Source organism: Neoarius graeffei, chromosome 7, assembly GCF_027579695.1.
Source record: "Neoarius graeffei isolate fNeoGra1 chromosome 7, fNeoGra1.pri, whole genome shotgun sequence".
In the NCBI taxonomy this organism is placed as follows: domain Eukaryota; kingdom Metazoa; phylum Chordata; class Actinopteri; order Siluriformes; family Ariidae; genus Neoarius; species Neoarius graeffei.
Genome location: NC_083575.1, coordinates 53184701 through 53209412, shown reverse-complemented (window position 1 = coordinate 53209412; position 24712 = coordinate 53184701). Strand labels below are relative to the sequence as shown.

The following is a 24712-nucleotide window of genomic DNA, read 5'->3' as shown; positions in this document are numbered from 1 at the left end:
AGGTTACAAAACCATCTCTAAAGAGTTTGGACTCCACCAATCCACAGTCAGACAGATTGTGTACAAATGGAGGAAATTCAAGACCATTGTTACCTTCCCCAGGAGTGGTCAACCAACAAAGATCACTCCAAGAGCAAGGCGTGTAACAGTCGGCGAGGTCACAAAGGACCCCAGGGTAACTTCTAAGCAACTGAAGGCCTCTCTCACATTAGCCAATGTCAATGTTCATGAGTCCACCATCAGGAGAACACTGAACAACAATGGTGTGCATGGCAGGGTTGCAAGGAGAAAGCCACTGCTCTCCAAAAAGAACATTGCTGCTTATCTGAAGTTTGCTAAAGATCACATGGACAAGCCAGAAGGCTATTGGAAAAATGTTTTGTGGACGGATGAGACCAAAATAGAACTTTTTGGTTTAAATGAGAAGCGTTATGTTTGGAGAAAGGAAAACACTGCATTCCAGCATAAGAACCTTATCCCATCTGTGAAACATGGTGGTGGTAGTATCATGGTTTGGGCCTGTTTTGCTGCATCTGGGCCAGGACGGCTTACCATCATTGATGGAACAATGAATTCTGAATTATACCAGCGAATTCTAAAGGAAAATGTCAGGACATCTGTCCATGAACTGAATCTCAAGAGAAGGTGGGTCATGCAGCAAGACAACAACCCTAAGCACACAAGTCGTTCTACCAAAGAATGGTTAAAGAAGAATAAAATTAATGTTTTGGAATGGCCAAGTCAAAGTCCTGACCTTAATCCAATGGAAATGTTGTAGAAGGACCTGAAGCGAGCAGTTCATGTGAGGAAACCCACCAACATCCCAGAGTTGAAGCTGTTCTGTATGGAGGAATGGGCTAAAATTCCTCCAAGCCGGTGTGCAGGACTGATCAACAGTTACCGGAAACGTTTAGTTGCAGTTATTGCTGCACAAGGGGGTCACACCAGATACTGAAAGCAAAGGTTCAGATACTTTTGCCACTCACAGATATGTAATATTGGATCATTTTCCTCAATAAATAAATGACCAAGTATAATATTTTAGTCTCATTTGTTTAACTGGGTTCTCTTTATCTACTTTTAGGACTTGTGTGAAAATCTGATGATGTTTTAGGTCATATTTATGCAGAAATATAGAAAATTCTAAAGGGTTCACAAACTTTCAAGCACCACTGTATATTTTCATACACACCGAGCAGTTTATTTCTTCACTCTGCTATGTAACTTAATTTGAATTAGTATTTTAATGGATGCACAAAATGTTTAATTTAATGAGTAATACACACGAGAGGCATATAAGATTGATGTAACTACCTTTGAATTTTTTATGATGTTGTAACGGGTTGTATGGGACTTTTAGATTGATGCTGTTATTTGTTTTTAATGATCTAGACCTGTTTTGTGTATTAATCTGCACCCAAGTTTGCTTGTTGTTGGGAGATGAATCATCTTCCTCCCGTACCATGAAGCTGACAAATCTCACACCTTTGATTTGATACACTGAGATATTATTGAGAGAGAAATTAAAACATTATATAACACATGTTTGTCGAATATATTTTGTAAAATATTTTCATCACCATGCGAATGTGAATTATACGTGGAACGGATCTGAATTAGTGGGCTGTACTTTTTCTGGGACCGCTCACGCTGGCAACCTACAGTATGAGACGTGATATTCTGCCATATTTGTGTCGTTGTGGTATGCTGCTGTCTTTAATCAGGTTAACCATCCACACTGTGCTGGAAAACTATCCAGAATTAATTATTATAATGGCGTTGCTTTGCTTAGATGTTTACACGGTATGCTTTGTTTCTCCATTCCAGATCAGCTCTATGATTGATGAGGATATACGAGTGGATTTGCTAAACACTAAACAAAGAAACCTACTGCGTCCTCTGGTAAGGTTCTTGATTGATGATCCTTCACTCCTCATTTCTCCTAATGACTCTCACTCCAATCACAGATTTACAATCATGTGTGCTTCTTGCATGGCATGATTGCTTTCTGAACCTTCCCTACTTGTATAATTACAGGTTCAAACAGGAACGCATGGATTGTGTTGTGTAAGGTAATATTTCCTGAGCCCAGGCAAATGACAAATTCGTTTAGTGTTTTTGAGTAACAGCAGAACACACTGTACAACATGAGTCATAATTAGCAGCAGGGACTCCTCAAACCATGCTGCCTCTTTGTTGTTTCTCCTCACAAAGCGAGTGTCAGTTTTTCGACATCATTATTAATGACAGGCGGAATTACCGAGATAAGAGATTTACTTTAAAAATGCCAGAGTTGCATCAACGTGTAAATAGTTTTAAAACAGTCTGGGGCCTCTTTAGGAATGCAAACCCTGCCCGTGACACGATCTCGTATATGACCGAGGCTGTATACACGTATATAGCCATGACATGTGCATTACGCTAATGAGTGTGTGACGGCGGAGCCGCACCAGCCAGGTTTCTAGAAGAGAGAAGCGACCTGTGAATTATGGATGCAACCTGTGATTTGTGCCAGAGAGAAGAAAGAGAGAAGCTGGGAAGAACCTCAAGTCATGCATATCAGATTATCTTCCCCCTCCCAGCCCTCTCTCTCTCTCTCTCTCTCTCTCTCTCTCTCTCTCGCTTTACTAAATTTCTCTTATCATCCTCAACGAGCAAACTTGCACACAATCTGGGCTGTGTGTCTCCAGTCACATGAGAAACAGGGGTGCTGATGAGCTGGAATGCCTGGCTTGGTATTTCCTGATGTTTCATAAACACCACACACGCACACGCGCACACAGTTTGTTCATTTACAGACGGTAGCTGTGACAAAATGGGCAAAATAAGTAGGCATTCATTCACTTGCTCTAGGATTAGAGTTTGCAGTTGAGTGAACTGGATTTAATCATCAGGTATAATTCACAATGCTGTTACCGCCTGACACACTGAGTGTATACTTTACAGCATGATCCTCTTGACTCTGCGTATTCAGGGTGTAAATAGCTGATCCTTTCAAATATATTCAAGATCCCTCTCTGTGTGTGGAGAATACTGCGACTTGTGTCTGCAAGGACGTGAATTCATGTTACACCGTACTTCATTTTCTTGAGCATATTCCCCCCCCCCCCCCCCCCCCCCCCCCAGCTAAAACGTAGAACCTTTTCCCCTTGCTCATACCCATTGCAGTGGGTGATCACGAAAGATTATAAACCAATTAGCCTGGTAATTATACATAGCTGACTCCTTAGAAGAGAAGAAATGATTTTGGGATAAAGCATGATTAAATTTATCCATGCTTTGTTAAGTGCTACATTAATTTATGTAAGTCTGAGTGTAGATGCAGTGTGCAGTCCTAAAAGGTTTGAGATACTAATTAGAGGTTCTTTAGTAGTAATGAAAATGAAGCACTTGCATGCTGTGATATATCTGTTATCAGTAAAGAATCCTTGTAGTAGAACAATGTGCTCTGCTTAATGCTCATATCCACGAGCAGGGGAATTTCCAGTAAGCAGAGGGAGAGAAATAGGTTATACAAGGAGCAGGTCAGTGGTGTTTGTACCTCACGGTGTGTGTATTAGTGTGTGTGTGTGTGTGTGTGTGTGTGTGTGTTTGAATAATGGAGCCATTCTTCAGCTGTCTGGGAGCTGCTGTTGTACAGTGGTGGTGTGTTTGGTGGGCTTGCTCCAGGGTCTCCTTTAAATAGCTTTAACCCTCAGCTGTAGGAGGCCGAGCTGTGACAGAGAGCTACAGTCCGAAATTAAAAACACCAACGCTACCCATTCAACCAGATCCTGAGTGACGTGGATGCAGACGGTGAAATAAATCCCGCTCAATCTTTTAGCATTGATTTCCTTTGTGCATCTATGGATTGAAAAACAATACATTTTTCTTTCGTTTCTTTAAAAATATAGAAAATATGTCTGTACGTCATAGCCTGTTTGTTCATGATTTAAGTAGGCCATTGATTTTGGACCGTATACAGGAGCAGGAGGTTGTCATGGAAAAATCATAATAATTGAAATCATAGTAATTCTATACCAAGCCACATTGTTGACTTAGGATTTGCTTTGTCGACACACTGTGTTAACCTCAGGAAGAGGAAACGGGGGTGTAAAGTCACCAAGGGCAACCCACAAGTGGCATCAGTGAAGGAAGCCAAATATGAAAACAAATCAGTAATTTTTTTTTTCTCTCTTCTCTTTTAGAAAGCATGTAAAATAGAAATCCTGGTCTGGTCCCACTGCTTTATGTGAAGTTCTGGTTTTCATTACAAACACCATCAAATAAATCCATGCAGGATAATACGGGTTTGAGACCTGCGACAAAACCTCTCTGGCTATCGATGCCTTTCCCCTTTTGGAGTAGTGACTTTCAGTGTTCGCTGCATGGGCTTCAGCTTCGGCTAAGTGAGTGTGATCAATGTTCAGATGGATAATAAATAACGTGTATGAATTCGCCAGACTCGGTGTGCTCTGGTGCCCCTGAGCTCCAGCCATATCCCAGCTTGTATACTTTTAACCTTACTCATGCAGACAAATGGCTCTCGAGTCCACCATTCAGAGGGGATTGAGGATGTAGAGCAGAGACAAACAGCATTAGTGGGAAAAACAGATCAGGGTAGGAGGCAGTCACTGGATCTGTTAGCGCACAGACACGCATGTAACCATGGAGCAATATGATCTGACTGATCTTGTTTGGGACGAATCGTAACATTTGCTCCGATATTGGAGGTTTCTTCTATTACCTGTTAGCTGTGGTTAACCTACACACCACTAAAGTACCAGAGCTCATGCTGCGTTCATGTGCTATGGGAAGATGATATTTTCCAGTTGGGAAGTGGTATTTACCAGTGTGTTGTGTTCACATGCTTTTGTTGTTGTTGACAAATTAAAGATGGTGGACCAGATTCAAGTTAGCAATAGTTAGTTAGCTATCGTTAGCAATAGCGTCTGCTCTGGATAGGTAAAAACAAACCATAACACATTTTTAAAGGAAACGGATTTCTAACGTATTATATTACACTTGTTAATGACGCAACATTGCATAGACACAAAAAACTACCCACTAGTACTAGTAAAAAAAAAACTTTAGTAGCGTACAATGCTTAACATTCAAGTGTCTTGTACCGCTCGCCGCCATGTTGAAAAGGTTAAAGTTCATCTCATCTCAGCAACTCGTGTATCAAAATTTTCTACGAGTTGCCCAGTGGAAAATACCACAAGAGGGGGCGTTCATATGTGCTTTCCATGTCGGCATTTGGTATTTACCATAATTCCCATAGCACATGAATGCAGCATAAGTCTGTCTCTCTCTCTCTAATTCATGCAACTGCTACACCATACTTGCTGAAATGGGTGTGTGGTGCCTCTCGCAGATGCATGATGCGCAGCTGCCATTGAGTAACTGCTGTAAATATTCGTGACTTCACAGCAGGCCGAGACATGATCTCATCTGCCTCTGCCAAGGCTTTAACATGTAGGCACAGGCTGCTCAGATTTAAATCACCGTACATTCAATCGGTTTGTTAGAGCTACTTTTATAATGTGGGCAGGAATGAGGCGGACATACCGAGCCTTGGTTACCAAAAACAAACACATGTAAATCGTCTTATCGTCATACAAGTATTTCCTAATCATTTCATTCAGCCATGAATTAACATTTTATCTCCCTGATACTGAGACAGAGTTAGGCAAATTTTTAGTCAGAGTAATTGCACCAGATGTCTTTGAGGAAATACACAGTGGGATTGTGCAAGTATGTTTTCTTGCTAATTATTAATTCATATTATTTACCACTCGTTGTTTTTATAAGGTTATTTATGCGGTCTCTGCATTGTGTTGTAATATTTATACTGTAATACTTATATCGATCCTGTTTTAACTGAAATATCCTTCAAGACTGTAGTCTCATTCAACTCAAACATAGTAAACTGACACTCATAACAATGCATTTAAAAAATTGATTTTCTTCATAGTCAGGCGGCACAGTGGTGTAGTGGTTAGTGCTGTCGCCTCACAGCAAGAAGGTCCTGGGTTCGAGCCCAGTGGCCGGCGAGGGCCTTTCTGTGTGGAGTTTGCATGTTCTCCCCGTGTCTGCGTGGGTGTGCTCCGGTTTCCCTCACAGTCCAAAGACATGCAGGTTAGGTTAATTTTTGGCTCTAAATTGACCGTAGGTGTGAATGTGAGTGTGAATAGTTCTTTGTCTCTATGTGTCAGACCTGCGATAACCTGGCGACTTGTCCAGGGTGTACCCCGCCTCTCACCCATAGTCAGCTGGGATAGGCTCCAGCTTGCCTGCGGCCCTGTAGACCAGGATAAGCGGCTACAGATAATGGATGGATGGATTTTCTTCATAGTCGTGCACATGTTTCGGTCGTCACACCTCTGGTGTGCTGGAAGGGTACAGTGCACTAGAGGTGCTTATGGAACAAAATGCCATAAATATGTTTCTCAATTCAGTTTCTCTTATGAATTATTATTATTGTTATTGATTTCAGGCAAACTTTTGAACTTGTTTTACAACCTTTACGCTGTTTATTTCAGCTACTGCAAATCGCATTATTTAAACGACAGGCTGGTGGTTGATGTTAATGCGGCACATTAATGTGGCACGTTATTTCTTCTACTCGATAATACATTGATACATTTATGCTATCCCTCAGTGCTCTTTGAACGATTGCCGTTTGCTCAGCACTGTGACTGTAATAAACATGGACGGTGTGGTTCCATGCACTTCCATTTTATAGAAATGAAGCCAAAATTCCTCCGCAGTGTTGTCAAATTTGAAGCCAAATTTTGCACAGTAGGGACTTTCTGCTGCGATCTGGAGCCAGAGTCTACACAGTAGAGACTAGAGTCCAAGTCAGGTACACCTACTCATTCGGTAGGCCTGCCCCTTTCTCCCAATACCAAGGTTTAGTGCATTGCCAAGGCAGTCAGTCACGTCATTCCCAAGTGTAGCTGTGCCTTCATATGATATAGTAGAACAACATTTTAAAAACTAATTTCTGGGGGGAAAATTAAATTTGCAGGTATCAGTATAAGGAAAACTAACTGTTTGACTTAGGTTAGTCAAGAAAAGTGATATGGAAAATAAATCTATTTGTCATTGAAACACAGTGGGGATGGGCGGAGCTACATATTATACTGCAGCCAACCAGCAGGGGCGCTAGACCTGTGCTTGCTTCATTTTTCAAGATGTTGCGCTGTCCAGGTTTTTTATAGCCATTGGCTCGGCAGAAACTAAACGGAGACAAATGCGAGAAAATTTGGCCCAGAGTTTACACTCTATGCAGCTGTAAAACATAGTGTGACACACGAGAATCTGGTGTTTATCTAAAGGGTGTACAGGAGCTCACAGTCGGGAAACTGAAAGATAGCAGTCACAATTGCGCAGATATATGGTAGTTCTTTCTTACGTTTACCTTGACACCAGATAAACAGTGAAAGGAAGCTTGCATTTCTGTCAATGGTTACCTTTGAGAACCCTTTCACTAATACGTCAAGCATGTTTTATAAGGACAGACGCACTTCAGGGCTTTTCATTGACAGAGTATTTCAGGTCAAAGTTCAAGATCATATCAGTGGTGGAATAATATAGTCAAACTTATGTTTAAAGAGCAGAAAACGATGAATGAGGCGAAAAATGTATGATGAATGAAAACAATTTGCAGTTTTGAAATAAAGGTATTTCTTTATAAAGCAGTGTAATACAACCCCGATTCCAAAAAAGTTGGGACAAAGTACAAATTGTAAATAAAAACGGAATGCAATAATTTACAAATCTCAAAAACTGATATTGTATTCACAATAGAACATAGACAACATATCAAATGTTGAAAGTGAGACATTTTGAAATTTCATGCCAAATATTGGCTCATTTGAAATTTCATGACAGCAACACAACTCAAAGTTGGGAGAGGGGCAATAAGAGGCTGGAAAAGTTAAAGGTACAAAAAAGGAACAGCTGGAGGACCAAATTGCAACTCATTAGGTCAATTGGCAATAGGTCATTAACATGACTGGGTATAAAAAGAGCATCTTGGAGTGGCAGTGGCTCTCAGAAGTAAAGATGGGAAGAGGATCACCAATCCCCCTAATTCTGCGCCGACAAATAGTGGAGCAATATCAGAAAGGAGCTCGAAAGTGTAAAATTGCAAAGAGTTTGAACATATCATCATCTACAGTGCAGAATATCATCAAAAGATTCAGAGAATCTGGAAGAATCTCTGTGCATAAGGGTCAAGGCCGGAAAACCATACTGGGTGCCCGTGATCTTCGGGCCCTTAGACGGCACTGCATCACATACAGGCATGCTTCTGTATTGGAAATCACAAAATGGGCTCAGGAATATTTCCAGAGAACATTATCTGTGAACACAATTCACCGTGCCATCCGCCGTTGCCAGCTAAAACTCTATAGTTCAAAGAAGAAGCCGTATCTAAACATGATCCAGAAGCGCAGACGTCTTCTCTGGGCCAAGGCTCATTTAAAATGGACTGTGGCAAAGTGGAAAACTGTTCTGTGGTCAGACGAATCAAAATTTGAAGTTCTTTATGGAAATCAGGGACGCCGTGTCATTCGGACTAAAGAGAAGGACGACCCAAATTGTTCTCAGTGCTCAGTTCAGAAGCCTGCATCTCTGGTGGTATGGGGTTGCATTAGTGCGTGTGGCATGGGCAGCTTACACATCTGGAAAGACACCATCAGTGCTGAAAGGTATATCCAGGGTCTAGAGCAACACATGCTCCCATCCAGACGACGTCTCTTTCAGGGAAGACCTTGCATTTTCCAACATGACAATGCCAAACCACATACTGCATCAATTACAGCATCATGGCTGCGTAGAAGAAGGGTCCGGGTACTGAACTGGCCAGCCTGCAGTGCAGATCTTTCACCCATAGAAAACATTTGGCGCATCATAAAACGGAAGATACGACAAAAAAGACCTAAGACAGTTGAGCAACTAGAATCCTACATTAGACAAGAATGGGTTAACATTCCTATCCCTAAACTTGAGCAACTTGTCTCCTCAGTCCCCAGACGTTTACAGACTGTTGTAAAGAGAAAAGGGGATGTCTCACAGTGGTAAACATGGCCTTGTCCCAACTTTTTTGAGATGTGTTGTTATGAAATTTAAAATCACCTAATTTTTCTCTTTAAATGATACATTTTCTGTTTAAACATTTGATATGTCATCTATGTTCTATTCTGAATAAAATATGGAATTTTGAAACTTCCACATCATTGCATTCCGTTTTTATTTACAATTTGTACTTTGTTCCAACTTTTTTGGAATCGGGGTTGTACTGTATTATGTCAGCATCATTATTATTACTGTTGTACCATGCTGTGATTTTTATTTCCATCAAATTATAGTGCCTTTGGTTTCTTTTACATGATGATAATTTGATCCTTTTTGGGGAAAGTAATGAAATTCTTATGGGGGAAGAGACTTATTGACCTGTATTATGTAAGAACCACTGGTAAATAAATTATGTTGGTATTTGGCTGTTCACAGGTGTTAAAGAGGGCGTGCTACGCGTGTGTGTGTGTGTGTGTGTGTGTTAGGTGTGGACCCTGTACTCTGAGCCTGCCCTCATTAGCAGCCCTGTGAGCTGGTTTGTGTCAATGCAGTGTGAGTGTTGGAGTGTGTTGGGCCTGTGTGGGCGCCGGTTCTCACTCGATTACACACTTAATCAAATCGCCTGCTTGTTTATACACTCTGCACTTCCATGGAAAAAAAAAACCCACCCCCTGTTCATTGAGGCTGTGCTCTTGGAGATTCGACCTCTCATTCACCACTTCCCTCTCTCACACTGCCCACTGGAAACATTCTGTCTGGGCTGTATGTTCAGACTATGTTCATGCTTTGAAGTTTGTGAATTATTCATCTACAATCCCTTGCTTGGTGAAGTGCATGGTAATCACTTTAGGTGACAGGGGAGCTGTCTTACGCCTTCTGCTTTTAGAGCGTTATTGGAGTTTGTGTTCTTTTAAATCACTAGCAGGGAGTTTATAGATACTGCATTACGTTTGCTTCATTCTCAGTGAGGCTGGAGTTTTTGATGAGACTTGGTTAGATGCTTCTGAGCAATCCTAATACCTCTCTTATCTCTTAGAGTAATGATACTGTGAATATAATGGCTGCGCAATGGCCACACTAATGCTAATATATATACCAGTCCTGAGTGAACACATATCGACTACAGCACTAATGTTTGTTTCATCTCTCGAAACAGAGAGCCAAAAAGAAAAACAAAGAGAAACAAACCAGTGATGGTTCTTTATAATCTATTGCTTCAAGAGCCACCTGATGCAGAAACTACAGAAAGAGAAGTGGCATCTGTGCAGTTTGAAAAACAATCCGTTTTCCTGCCAGAAGTGCCGAGATAATCAGAAATGTTGGTGTAACTGAACCCGGCTCATTGTCTCCTGCCAGAGTCACAGCCACCTCCGCTGTGTGTTTACGCCGTGGCACTGTCTGACTGCCGCAGGAACAGATATGACATCATTTTAGCAGAGCTGTGGGCTGCACACGAGGCGTGGAGAAGGAACAATTGACCAGGGGCGACGCAGGAAGAGCTGACTGACCTGATTGCTCAGCTGGCCAAGCAACTGGGAAGGAAGGCCCAAGGTGGGGTTGTGGATGAAGGCAGGGGAGTGATGGGAGATAATGCCCCCTCCCTTGTGCTCTCATGCTCTCCCCATCCCAGGATGCCATCATGTTTGCCCTGCCTGCTACTTCTCTGCCTCCTGCCTGTGTGTTCTGGCAAAAGCAGATTTGTACATGAAAAATGATCTGCGATCACTGCTGCTGTATCAGCTTCCAGATATGGGCTTATGGACTCTCCTGATAGGCCAGTTCCCCCTGAACGAGGCCTCCGCCAAGGCTTTTACATTCATTGAAAATACACAGAACCAGGGCCATGCAGACTGAAACACTTTGCTCACTAAGATACATAGATTGTCTTGTTTTGCGTAATGAAATTTGGCAGCTGTATATCTGCTGAGCATATGCTATGATCTAGTTGTTGTATGGTTTATTTCAGTGTCCCAATTTGGTAATATATATTAGGCATGTTAGTTTAATTCAAATTCCACACATAGTTTTTGATTATTAAGGGTACAGCTGTTGCCTGGAAAGCTCTTGTGAATGCGATGGAGCCTATTTTCCACTACATATACACAGACCCATTGACAGCTGGAAGGGGCACCATGCGTCTGACCTCCCACATGCTCACTTCTATATAGAGAAAACAGAGTATGATACAATAGCACTAATTATGGAAACAATTCTGTAGAGGTCAGTGGACCAGCGAGGCTCTTTGATGAAATAAGCTCTTTACCTAAAATGTAAATTTACATTGCATGCATGATAAAAAAAAAAAAAAAATCATCAAAACAAGTAGATGTTGCATGAATATGACTCAGGAAACAGCTGTTTGTTTTTCATTGCTCGCAGTAAATGCTTGTGTGCGTATACACCAGGCTCCGTGATGGCCCTATCTTCCTTTTATAGATTAGTTTTCAGTGCTTATAGCTGATTCCCACAAGGCAAGGGCTCCATTTCAGTGGCAGGCATTCATCTGTTAGTGTCCCTCAGGTCCAGCGCAGCACGGCGCGCTGCAGCTCCCGGTAGCCCACACAAAATGGGCGTCAGTCTCAGAAGATTTCACCCCCTCATCTCCTGAAGAAGCCGTGTGGGAGTTTAATTACTCCGGCGGCCTCAGACTGAGGCTTCCTTTCTCTCATTACTACAAGCTCGTACCCGGTTGTTGCTTCTTTTGTCTCTGCGTCAGGGTGAAGGTGAAGGTGAAGGTACGATCTAGATCAGTCAAGAAGGGTGTTGGGATGCTGCTGCCCTGAAGGATTACTGCCTCCCCAATAAGGATTAAGCACCAATTCAGTAGGATTCCTATGGTTAGCTTGGCCTCTCCTGTCTGCCTTAATGAACTTAATTACTATGAGTCGAGTCCATCCGTGCAGCCTCGATGAGGTGGAACGTCTGAGCTGCTATTTGTCTCCGCTCCATGTGCTTAAGCCTCTGATGTGCTGCCACCATGTTGAGCTGTCCATTACTTAAAAGGCTTGATCTGGCACTGTAGTACAAGTCATGAAATGCGATGCTGCTCAGGTTGCAGCCCCAGCCAAAACTTTAACTCCGTTCCCATAACAGTTGGTGTGGATGATGACAGGTATGCCAGAAATGTCTTTCTGAAAAGCATAATAATTTGAGGTAATAACAGGCATCTGTATATAATTAAGCAATTAGCCATGAGAGAGTGTCTGTTACAGTGATTTTATCACGGGTAAAAGGCGCAGGCACGACGCAAAGCGGTGTTAATAAAACAACAGATCGCAAGTGATAAATCTCACGTAGTGCGAGCTGCGTGGCGTTTCTGAGATTTAGATCGTCGTGTAGTGTCCACTGGAATTGTAGAACAATAAAACTGTTTGTTTATAATAATTTTCTGTGTATTTGTTTATTAAAACTTGCCACATTAATATGGAATGACGTTACTGTGATGAGATCATAGGTGTGCATACTGTATATAGGGAATTTAAGAGCGGCTTGTGAACATGGTCCGAGCCAATCAGATTTTAGAACTGAAACTATCCATTTTATCATTTTTAATTCACAACTCTCTGCTCTTTTCATTTTGCATTGAGGTCGTGAGTGTTTTTTTGTTGTTGTTGTTCATCTCTAGGCTGTTTTTAGAGATTATTTTGCATAACAGATTTTCCTAACACTTGAAAAGAAACATTTTCTGTCATCCGCTGTAGCATTAGCAACCACCCCCTCACTAGCCTTTCAGCATGATCTCTCTCTCTCTCTCTCTGTCTCTCACTCTTTGCGAGTGGGAGACAGATTACCAGGGCTAGTCCTGCACTCCCGAGCCTCCTCTGGGTGGCTGGCGTCTGCGTCGAGGGGAATTTCTGCAGACATTGTGCAGGTTTCTCAGATCATTACCAGCCCCTTTGACTGTGCCTTTGTTCCCGAGCGCACTCAGCCGGTGAGCTGACACGCTGCATTTTGCCATTGCGAACGGCACGCACCAAAACAGGACGTCGTGTCTCCTTATGTAGCTGTGTGCTCAAACCACGCTCTCTGTCACTCCTCCCCCTGTGTGCTGCCCCCCCCCACTCTTTCTCTGCCCTCTCCATCCTCTTAAATCTGTTCATCTTCTAACAAAGCATCAGACAGCTTATTATTGAAGTGTGAAAAGAGAGGAGCTTTTTTCTTCCTGCTTGGCTGATATTAATGGTTGCTGCTAAAGCAGTGGGGCCATTGAGTGATCTTGCACGTGTTTGCATGTGTTTACAACACTGTGTACCAAAGGGAGTGTTAACTACAGAAACAGAGTGCCTCGGAGCTTGCACAGTGCTTGTTCACGTTGGTCTTCTTGTGCTATCAGTGTGAGGAGCAGCTCAAGTCTTTGTCTTTCTCAAAGAGGGTTCCTGTTGGCCAGTTGTCAGCTGTGGCCTGAATGGAATGGCAACACAGGAGTTTAAGTTTCAGCTTGAGCTGGGACTATGTGCTTTGGGCCCCTGGCAGGGTTCAGAGGTCACGCTTGTGAGGCAGGCAGGCAGGAGGAGGGCCGCTCTAGGGGCCCAGCCTCCCACAATATGTCCATCAGCAAATCCTTTTGTCTTCCTTCTTCTTAATCACTTCAGACCCATCTCTGTAACCAGGGAAATGCTGGCAGGAGAGATGAGTCCGGGTAACGAGGAGCGGGCAGCAGCCAGCATAAGTGGATGTTCTTTTTGGGTTGGTAAATGCACAGAGTTCTCCACTGCTGATTATTTTCTCTGCTCCTGGTCTCTTTCAGCAGTTTCTGCCTCTCTTGCTACTCCTGGGGGACCCCAGTGCACTGGGTGGATTGCTTTAAGTGTGTGTGTGTGTATGTGTGTGTGTGAGTGCTTCCATATGTCTAGACAGGAGCAGAACCCCAGGGGCCCCACACGTTTAGACTCAGGATATTAAATGACCTAATGGCCATGTTATTTGTGTAGGATTCATTTAGAGAATCTTGTGTGGAGCATTAAATCATAATGAAGAGCGTATGAATTTTGATCGAAGGTGGGCGGCAGCATCGGGAGCATGAAGCAGAGTGTCTGACTAATGCGTAGCTCAAGTCACTGCCTAAAACATCACTTAATGCTATGGGCTGTGACCTGAGCCCAGCGTCTCTGCTCTCTCTCAGCCATGCAGACAGAGCTGATCAGTCAGACATAGATGAGGCCAGACTCAGAGCAGCATGGAACTCGACAAACATTAAACCTTAAACACCAAAACAATACCAGACACATGGCCGTGTTGATTGTGTAATGGAAACGGATGACGTGAAAAAGACAAATTACGGTGATGAATATTGTAACAAAATACCAGAAATAGTCATGTACAAACACGCTTTATTATCCATGCTTGTTTTCACATAAAGAGCAACTTGTTATCTGGAGCGCTCACGCGTTAGAGTATTTAAGACATATGCGGATGGGTTAAACAGCACCAGGAAGTCGAACCTGTTTCAGTTCATTTCTAAGAACAGCAATCCACCAGACTCCGTGTTCAGTTAACTCAAGGCCCTGCCTGCTCTCTGTTTTCATTGGCTACCGCTTGTAAAAGCTCCCAGTTGTTTTTGCTCAGATCAGAAAGCGTCTGAGAGAGATTCTGTATCTGCAAGGACAGAGCTACAACGCAAATATCAACAATATGTTGCGCAAATAAAATGATATCAATTCTTTCATGATTTTCTCAATTCGATAACCCATTAACACTCACACTGAAAACCGGATATTTTCTCCGATTATGCTGTAATTGCTGGGTTTCAGTCACGTGACTTTTACCGAAAGTGAAAAAGCTGGTGGTCTAAACGGCTGCCGTAGCGCAAACAACTAGCGATAACTTATCAGAGTACGCTCGTAATCTAGAAGCCACTGCTCGCTTTAGATATATTCAGGAGATTGCTATGTGCAATGGAATCGACCCCTACAGTCTGGGAAAGAAGGATGTATCGTACAATCTCGAAAACTACCCTTCACTCGAGTTCCCCGACATCTCGAACTATCTGGTGTTGCAGACGTCCTTCTACACCGCAAAACAGATGAAAGCGTGAAAGAGTATGGAGGCTTACAACTTTTTTCTATGTGGCTGGGTAAAGGACCTCGGTATCAAGTCGCTGCCGAATGAATCCTGTATTGTTTTTGCCCGTGTAAGTTGTTTTTTTTTTTTAAGCTCTTCGTTCACGTCTTTACAACGAAGGGGTGCAAGTTGAAGTGTAAACAAACAACAGCTCACTTGATTCTTACTTGTGTTGACTCTTATCTCTCAGGTAAATCATTCACAAAGATCATCAGAAACCCCTTTAAAGACCTGGATCTTAGTTAAACAAGACGGAGAAGTGATCACAGCGCATTGTAACTGTATGGCTGGGTAAGAATTTTGTTGTGACCTTCATGCACATGGACTTTGTGAGGAGTAAACAAAGAAACAGCTGGGGACTTTAGTGCTTCGTGACTAAAAAAAAAAGTACCGTAAAATAACAACACATAGCAAGAAAAGTACTTGGAAAACACTAAGGCCATAGCTGAGAGGGAGATACAAACCTTTCACCAAGTGATCACTGCAAACTCGAGCATGCTTCGACTCGGCTCCCTCTGATTTCAGTGAGGGGTTCAAACGCCACCTTTCTCGATGTCTTTTTGTGAAATCCTGTGTTCGTTCACCCGTTTTTATTAGTTCACAGGGAACCCTGAAGAAACTTTTATCAGTTTCACAGTTTGATCAATTTGAACAACCTAAAACAACGCAAGCGTAAGGCATTTTTCATGCGAGCAGTGCACCTTCTCCATACAAATGCTTTGTCAACTGAGCTTTGGTAGACCACCAGCTAAAGTTTTGAATTACTAATGAGGCGGATGTGACGTCACGTGAAACCCAGCAACAGGAGCAAAATGGCAAAGTTGAAACGTTAGTCAATCCTTTGGCGACCTAGTAACATTTACGGTAATCTTTTGCTATTCACGTGGTGTGACTGTTGTGACATATCTGATGATGTAGTGATATAGCGATGGAACTACTCATACTGCCTCTGTGTAAAACAACCAGTGGTGAACTCAAAACAGCAAGCAAAGAAAACAGTCAGATATAAGCAAAATTGTTATAAATAGCCTTTGCTTGAACAAAACAAATGTTCAGGAACAGGAAGAGAACTCTCTCAACTGAGATGTGATACAGCTCGTTTCTTGCCATATTGCTGACTAGCTAATGTCTCAGCTTGGGATTTTCTCAACAATAGACTTGTCGCCTCGTGGATTATACGTCATATCCGGTCTCGCATGGTTCACATGTCTTGAGGAGGTTCACGCTCCGTAGCAGTCCGTTAAATACAGTCAAGTGGGAATACATGATATCTGTTACTTTTCCATTATGGAAGGAATTTTTTTAATCTCTTCCATGTTGCTTTTATCTCGTAAAGTGGAAAATCTAAACAATTGGTGCAAATTATTGCTCAGACGAGTCCTATGATGAATGTGGTATGATGTATCTTCAGTTCTCCACGCACAACTTTAGTTCCTAAATGCAGTTAGTTCCCATTTACTAGTTGATGCACAAAAATGGAAGGAAAACGTCTAACCATGGTTTTATCTTATTTTGCCAAATACGACCTCTCATTAAATGTCTCATCTCATCTCTCATTATCTGTAGCCGCTTTATCCTGTTCTACAGGGTCGCAGGCAAGCTGGAGCCTATCCCAGCTGACTACGGGCGAAAGGCGGGGTACACCCTGGACAAGTCGCCAGGTCATCACAGGGCTGACACATAGACACAGACAACCATTCATACTCACATTCACACCTACGGTCAATTTAGAGTCACCAGTTAACCTAACCTGCATGTCTTTGGACTGTGGGGGAAACCGGAGCACCCGGAGGAAACCCACGCGGACACGGGGAGAACATGCAAACTCCGCACAGAAAGGCCCTCGCCGGCCACGTGGCTCGAACCCGGACCTTCTTGCTGTGAGGCGACAGCGCTAACCACTACACCACCGTGCCGCCCTCATTAAATGTGTTTAGAGACATTATGAGGAACTTGGAAGGATGTTACAGAGATTATTAGTTCCCCTGGTGAGTGCACATAGTAGCTATTACAGTTCGCTTGCTTTACTAATCTGCCATCAAATAAAATGAATGAAAAACACGGTGTACAGAAAAGTTGTAACCCTTTTGTTCAAACCAAAAAACACTAAACTTATGGTTTGGTCATCTATCCTTTTGTCCAATTTGTACTTTGATTACACAATGTGTGCCCAATATATCAGCTTTCAGTTTCTCCTCCAAACATAATTTAGTGGAAAAATAATAATAAAGTAAATAATCCAATTCGTTCACGTTCATTACACCTTAGACTGAGTCTATAACACACCTCCTGGTAATGTCACCAAAACGGGCTGGAATATATTTGCTCATTGGAGCTCAAAACCATGCGGGCGTGTCACGCTGTGTATTCATGTGACACTCCTGACGCCGATTGGCTGTATGAACCAATAGAACTGGGCTCGTTATAGTTAGCCCACAGCCTCGCTTCATATCATCCTGTGGTTAGCTCATCCGGCCGCAGGCCAGGCCAGATGAGCTTATGCGATCACGCGTCGTCCGTCCGTCGTCCTTCATCGTCGTCCGTCCACAATTTACAAACATTACTACTTCTCCTACAGGATTGATCAGATTTCGATCAAACTTACAGACAATGTTCCCCAGGTGGGTGTGCATAAAAGTCGTCAAAATGATGGCGCCACCTGTCATATTTATGATTTTATGGGTGTCTGAAATTTTTGGGTGACTCATCACATTAAACGCTACTCTTCGTAAACTGCTGGGACGTTTTCACTGAAACTCACCCAGAAGACTCTAAAGACATATACCAACAAGAGTTGTTCACCAGGTGGCGCCGCCTGCCATGGACGAGGCTACAGAGGGGTCACTTACAATTTCACGAAAATCGCTACTCCTCCTACAGAAGTGATCAAATTTTGATCAAACTCATATGGAATGTTCCCCAGGTTGGTATGTATAAAAGTTGTCAAGACGGTGGCGCCATCTGTCATATTTAACATTTTATGGACGTTTGAAAATTTTGAGTGACTCGTCACACCAAACCCTACTGTTTGTAAACTGCTAGAATGTTTTCACTGAAACTCACCCAGAAGACTCTAAAGACACATTCCAACAAGAGTTGTTCACCAGGTGGCGCCACCTGCCATGGATGCGGTTACACAGGGGTCATGCACAATTTCACAAAAATTGCTACTTCTCCCCCAGCAGTAGTCGGATTTCAAACTCACACACAACAACAGTGGCTGGTATGAGCTACAGCCTCATTGAGGCTTTTTTTTTTTTTTTTGGATGACCGCTAGTGGTGCTGTTACACACGGTTTTAAAAAAAAATCACAAATAATCCTCTTTAAACTGTTTATTAACCACAGATAAGATGATGTGGAAACCCGACATATGAAACCATATATTGATTTTTCTTTTACCTTTGAAAGACGGGGTTTAATCCTGCTAACCCATTGATACGAGCTGCCCCGGATATTGTAGTGTATAGTTTCTTATTGGAACGGTGCATGACCATGAAAGAGAAGCTACAGATGACATGAGCGACTTGTTACTTGCTTGTGTGAGCATCGAATTATACCCATTAAAGCATTTAAGAGGCCTTTGAACCTCTTTCATCACTTGTGTTAAACGACTACATCAACAAAATCGCTTATTATAAAAAGCAGTCATAGAGCAGCTTGTATTCAGTGATTATATTTATTTAGCTCTCGAAGCAGGCTTTTGGATTATAAGATCTTTCCATGCTTAATAGCCTGTTTCTGTTCAAACGCTGACAGGAAGTGCCTTTGGGTCTGTTCTCGACACCAGTTACTTTTACCCTGACACAACTTCAGGTGTCGCACTCACTGAGGATTCAGAAGCTGCACTCTGCTGGTAAATCTGTAGCTAGGCAAGAGAGGGTAGTGCCAAGAGTAATAGCTGCATGCCACTATCATAACATCAGTGTGCTGACACAAGCTAAAGCTCACACACAGGGCACACAGTGCTGTCGTACTCACTTTCTGCAGATTTTTCCCTTTGCACGAGGTCTGTACGCGCTGCTTAGTTTCATTCTCAGTAGCAGACATGAACTTTTGAGCGGTGTAATTGATTCTCGAGATGCAGCTGATGTCCTATTCTGCAAATGAACACCCGGGCGATGATTATCTGATCAAAGGCAGCATACCGTGCGAGCTCCGGCAGAAACCAGACCGCATAGACTCGCTTTCTGCACGCTACAACAATTACATTCTGGATGGAGCTGGGTGTTTGTGTACGATTCTGATTATTGTTGGTGTTTGTGGCCATGGAGTCAAAGAGAGAGATGGAGAAACCGTGAGAGAGGAGAGAGGAGACGGTGAACAACACACCCTGAGGTTTGAGATTTCCGTGCTTTAGACTGGTTGACCTGCAGTACTCTGGCCTGTAGATACGGACTATAGAGCTTGTGCTCTATTGATCAGTGACCTGTCCACTCATAACCACACACATTTACTCTGTGAAGCAAACCGTAGCTGTCACGTCAACCGTTTGTTGCGCATCTGTGCACTCACAGTAGAAAGATCTGCTTTCTATAGTGCGTTTCCATGAACATAATTATGCTTGTTGTGTGTGCATGTGCGTGTGGTGTGCACATGTATCTTTAGATATGGTGTGTGTGTGTTTGGGGGGGGGGTTACAGACACACTTAAACAGACTTGAGTGGTGGGGGAGACGCAATCAGAAAAGAATGATTACCAGACAGGCCACATGCTCAGTGCAGATATGCAGCTTTAGCGGTATTCCTCTGCTGCACAGTGTCAAGCATATTGATCAGCTTCTTGTAATAGAAAAAAGGGCAGTGTGCAAAATCAATGCTTGCCCCCACCCTTGTCTCTTTCCCTCTCTTTCTTTCCCTGCCTCGGGTATAACCTACTGCCATTATCCGTAGCGAGTATAAAACACCTCCAGCTTTTTCAGCTCCTGTTCTCTAACACCATGCTGACTGTGTGTTGCCACAATAAAGCTATCCTTTTGCTCCGTGTTTGCTTTGTAACCTGTCCACAGATCTGAAAGTACAAAAAACCAAAAAAAAAACCCAAAAAACGTTTAACAGCACGATTTAATTCTCTCCGACTGCCCTAATCTGGCTCACAGCTATATGATATAAGCGGGCACTTGATTTCAGTCCATCCTGTAGGATAAAATCAGACTTTTTCGTTTTGTTATGCAAGTACTTCCATTTGTGTGTGTGTGTGTGCGTGTGTGTGTTTTCTTTCCCAGCTTTGATACAGATTATATAAAACAGTTAATGCTGCCCTTGCAGTCTTTTCTCTGTCTACTGTCAGAAAACAGAATTCATTTCGGTAACCCAGATGCTGCGCCTCGGTTGGTGTGTGCGGAATTTGGCTGACAGTCAGACAGCTCAGGGTGAGCTTTTGTGTTTTTTGTGGAGAGCCTGGTCTTACCTGGCACTGATCTGCCAGCCAAACACAATGCTCACGCAACATCTAGCATCCACGACCAGCAAAGACACACCTTCTGCTAATCATTGCCCATTGTGTGCTGGCACGAGAAAAGGCCTTCAGCTTGTATAATTAAACAATCCCCTTTTCTGCTCCTCTGTCCATGGCACCGTCTCAGAAAGGGCCGCGGCACACTCGTTGTCCTGCATCTGAGAAAATAAAAAGATGGATCAATGAGTTTCAAACACCAATTAATGCAGCTAAATGGACCGGTGTGTCATATTGTTTTGAATAGAGACTGTCGATACTTATTAGGCAAATTTATTGATTTGATAGCGAAGGAGCAAAGTTTGTGTTCTTTATGTCAGGCGGAAGAAATTAGCACGTGTTAAGTCATGGAGAAGCTTGAAAAGAATAAAACATGGCAGATAGAACGCGTCTCATGAAATAAAAACCTTCTGGGAATAAAACGGCTTGATTGAGTATTTGCTGGCGACGCAGTGTGAAGTAAAATCACTGTTGTAACTTTAATCAATTTCAAATTGAATTCAAAAAGCCATCAACATACTTCTTTTGTGATCGCAAGCAGAGAATTGACTGATAATTAGTTGAAAGCCTAGTGGTTTGTCATCCACATTTACAGCAGTTATCATCGTATAATATAATCTGCCCAGTGGTTAATTTTATGAGGAAACAATTTATCTGACTTCATTACGCCAAAATGAGGGCTCGTTGGTATTACAAGTGAATACATGTGAATAAATAGGTTCATGTAGTCTTGATCACATGACACAAATGCAGCACTACGTCATGACGCCACATGGCTTGTGTAATGAACAGGGCTTTATCCCTGTTCTGCTCGCTGTCATGCATGGCTCATTGCACATGCTTCATAGCCAACTGCATGCGCCTTTGTTTCATTTATGTAAATCGATGGCATGGGCTGCAGTGTGACCTTATGGCAGTGCAGAACCCCATGACATTGGTCCGAGCGTTTTCCTCTCAAAGTGGCTGCATCTTAATGAGCGCGTGCTGCGCCAGACTTGGCCGAGTTCGGCCTTACAGATTTTGGCTTGGACGCTGGCCTCTTCGGCCTCGCATGCTATCTACCCCAGCAGGATCGGAGGGCAGGAGGAAGAGGGGCGTTTCGCTCCTTTGCGCTTTCTGTCTCTGTGTCGCTTTTACACACAGACACATGGGGGGCATGTGTGTGTGTGTGCGTCAGTGTCGAGTGGGCCCTCTGTGAGCAGATGCCCGATCTGGAGCGGGTTGGGCTCGGCTGGGCTTGGCTGTGTTAGTTGTGGATGATGAATGGCGCTCACCTGGTGGTCTCTGTGAGGGCTGGCAGGCTGCGCTGTGGGGGTCTCCCACCAGCCCAGCCCAGGCAGCGTGTGGCATTAATCAAACCTCTCCACCTGCCTCTCTCTCCCTCTCGTTCTCTCTTTCTTCCTCTTTACATATTCCCGAGCAGGCCTGTCACTTGGAACAATGGGCTTTTTAGCAGGGCTCTTCTAACCGAGAATGGACAAGGCCAGCATGGCTGACACTTTCAAACACAGTGGCCATTTTACAGCTAAACCTGCGAATGTCACCACACTTGTGCTGTAGGCCTTTAATGTTGTTATGGAAGGAGAGATGGACCTCTTTCTCTTCTAATGAGCCAGAGGCCAAAGTGGACTTAACTTGTTTAATGCACTTAATATAGTAGGCCTTTGCCCTGCACTGCCGTTTTAACTGCTTTTGGCTATTTAATACTGGAGTTAGTGACACTTTCCGCTAAGGTCACTGAACACATAATTGGGTAGTTAGTGGGGCCCAGTTCTTACCTTAGTGAGGGCTGCTTTATGGAAGCATTATTATGAAAGTCTATGAGAATGTATTCATGCTTTGTCTCGAATCAGAATTTGTTCATCACAATTCTCAACCATTTTTTCCAATGTGCAATACCCTCTATATAACTCAGCAGTTCACTCGTACATATTGCACTTAATCATAAACCAGCGGAGGATTATTGAGGAATCGCAACAAGAAAAGGCCCGTTGTTTTGTGAGACGCAACGTTAACAACACTTCATTATAAATGGTTATTTACTCCATGTGAAATTGACCACCTATCCCCTTGTGATCTTTTTTGGATCAGATGAACCCCAGCGGCTCATTAAATATACATGCTGTGTATTGACCTGAGCTAACCAATTAGCTGGGACTGTTTTCGATTGCTAATAATTGCTTACTGTTTGCAATATTGCTTCAGTCCACCAGCGTTTCCTCTGTTTGGGCCTCTGACATTACTTTTTACTTCTCACACTGCTGTGTATAGTGTGTGCACACGTGTAAACGAAGGCGGGGATACTACAGAAGGAGATGAATTTCCTGTAGTTTATGCATGTGAGACTTTGCTAGATCATGCAGTTCAGATATCATTCAACCTCATCTACCATGTTCTGCCTGCTCTCGGTAGACCTCAAGTAATTAAATGCTACCTGTGTGCAGATACACACGTAACAGGTCATTCAGGAGCGGTGACATTTGCGCCAACTGAGCAAGTGTCAAAAATGCACATACTTTGTGTAATTATCTCATCTCATCTCATTGTCTCTAGCCACTTTATCCTGTTCTGCAGGGTCGCAGGCAAGCTGGAGCCTATCCCAGCTGACTACGGGCGAAAGGCGGGGTACACCCTGGACAAGTCGCCAGGTCATCACAGGGCTGACACATATGGCCCTTTTCCACTACCCTTTTTCAGCTCACTTCAGCCCGACACGGCTCGCGTTTCGACTACCTTAGAGCAGCACGACTCAGCTCGCTTCAGCCCTGCTTAGCACCCAAAACTCGCACGGTTTTGGAGTGGGGCTGAAGCGAGCCAAACCGAGCCGAGTGGGGCTAGGGGCGTGAGGAGACACTCCCCTGTGCACTGGTTGGTGAAGAGGAGTGTCCTCACATGCCCACACACGCCCCGCGAGCACGCTGGGATCTGTAAACACCGTAAACCCGGAAGAAGAATAATTACGAGAATTTCTGAAGCCTTATGCGCCTCGCCTCATCTATACGCTCTTGCCAGTATCTGTTGGCGTTGTCGGTGACAACAAGCCACAGTACCAAGACCAGCAACACTAACGACTCCATGTTTATTGTTTACTATCCGGGTCGTGAGACTACCGCTTAAAAGATCACTGATGTCACTGTTTGCACCGCCTAACGACATCACGTGACGTCCACCCACTTTCGCTAACTCCACCCAATGTGTCCACCCACTTCCAGCCAGCACGGTTGTAGTCGAAATGCAACTCCAACAGCCCCACTCAGCTCGACTCAGCCCAACTCAGCCGCGTTGGTAGTGGAAAAGCGGCAATAGACACAGCCAGCCATTCACACTCACATTCACACCTACGGTCAATTTAGAGTCACCAGTTAACCTAACCTGCATGTCTTTGGACTGTGGGGGAAACCGGAGCACCCGGAGGAAACCCACGCGGACACGGGGAGAACATGCAAACTCCACACAGAAAGGCCCTCGCCGGCCCCAGGGCTCGAACCCAGGACCTTCTTGCTGTGAGGCGACAGCGCTAACCATTACACCACCACGCCGCCTGTGTAATTATCTGTATTTGGCAAAGATTTAATTTGAGTTAGATCTCACAAGTCAGATACCAGTATTCTGTACTTATAAGCAGTCCTTATTTATTAACAGACTTATTCACTGTAATTAAGGAGGAAAGTGTCTTTTTCTTGCATTTTTATTTAAATCGTACCAGAGATACTGTGAGGAACAATCAGAGCTGGGCCATGTGCAACTCAATTACTTCAGGCAAGAAGAGATCTAAGAAGCAGTTTATTACGTTTTTTTTTTTAACAGATAAACTGCTGTTGCAAACTCATAAATTCTAATGCTGTTGCATGACAAAAACCTATTAGAGCTAGTAAACATTTAGCCGAGGAATTGCGGATTTTCTTCGTTAGAATAAAAGGGAATCTCTTGCATGGATCTTTTATTTGTGGTGTGTGTGAGTGTGTGTATGTCCGTGTTAGAGAAAGAAGGCATACACATGTGCGTGGGCCCAGTGGTGCGTGCATGTGTTTATTGGCCAATAAGTGGAAAACAAAAATTGTTCCCCTGTCTGCAGATTTGTTGAAACGCTTGGATTTCATTTGGGCTTGGAAAGCTGGCTTTCCTTTCAGGAAG

The 24712-nt window shown here is 43.4% G+C and overlaps 1 protein-coding gene across 5 annotated transcripts in view; it reads left to right on the top strand.

Annotated features, from left to right (window-relative positions):
• zmiz1a (zinc finger, MIZ-type containing 1a) overlaps nucleotides 1-24712 on the top strand; it is a 200665-nt gene that overhangs the window by 76126 nt on the left and 99827 nt on the right. For 4 of the 5 annotated variants that reach the window (XM_060925958.1, XM_060925961.1, XM_060925960.1 and 1 more), the window contains one exon: nucleotides 1828-1902. The gene's annotated coding sequence lies outside the window, so the exon portion shown is untranslated. Of the gene's footprint in view, nucleotides 1-1827; nucleotides 1903-5712; nucleotides 5737-24712 lie in introns of those variants that run through there. The other variant, XM_060925959.1, reaches the window with a different exon arrangement.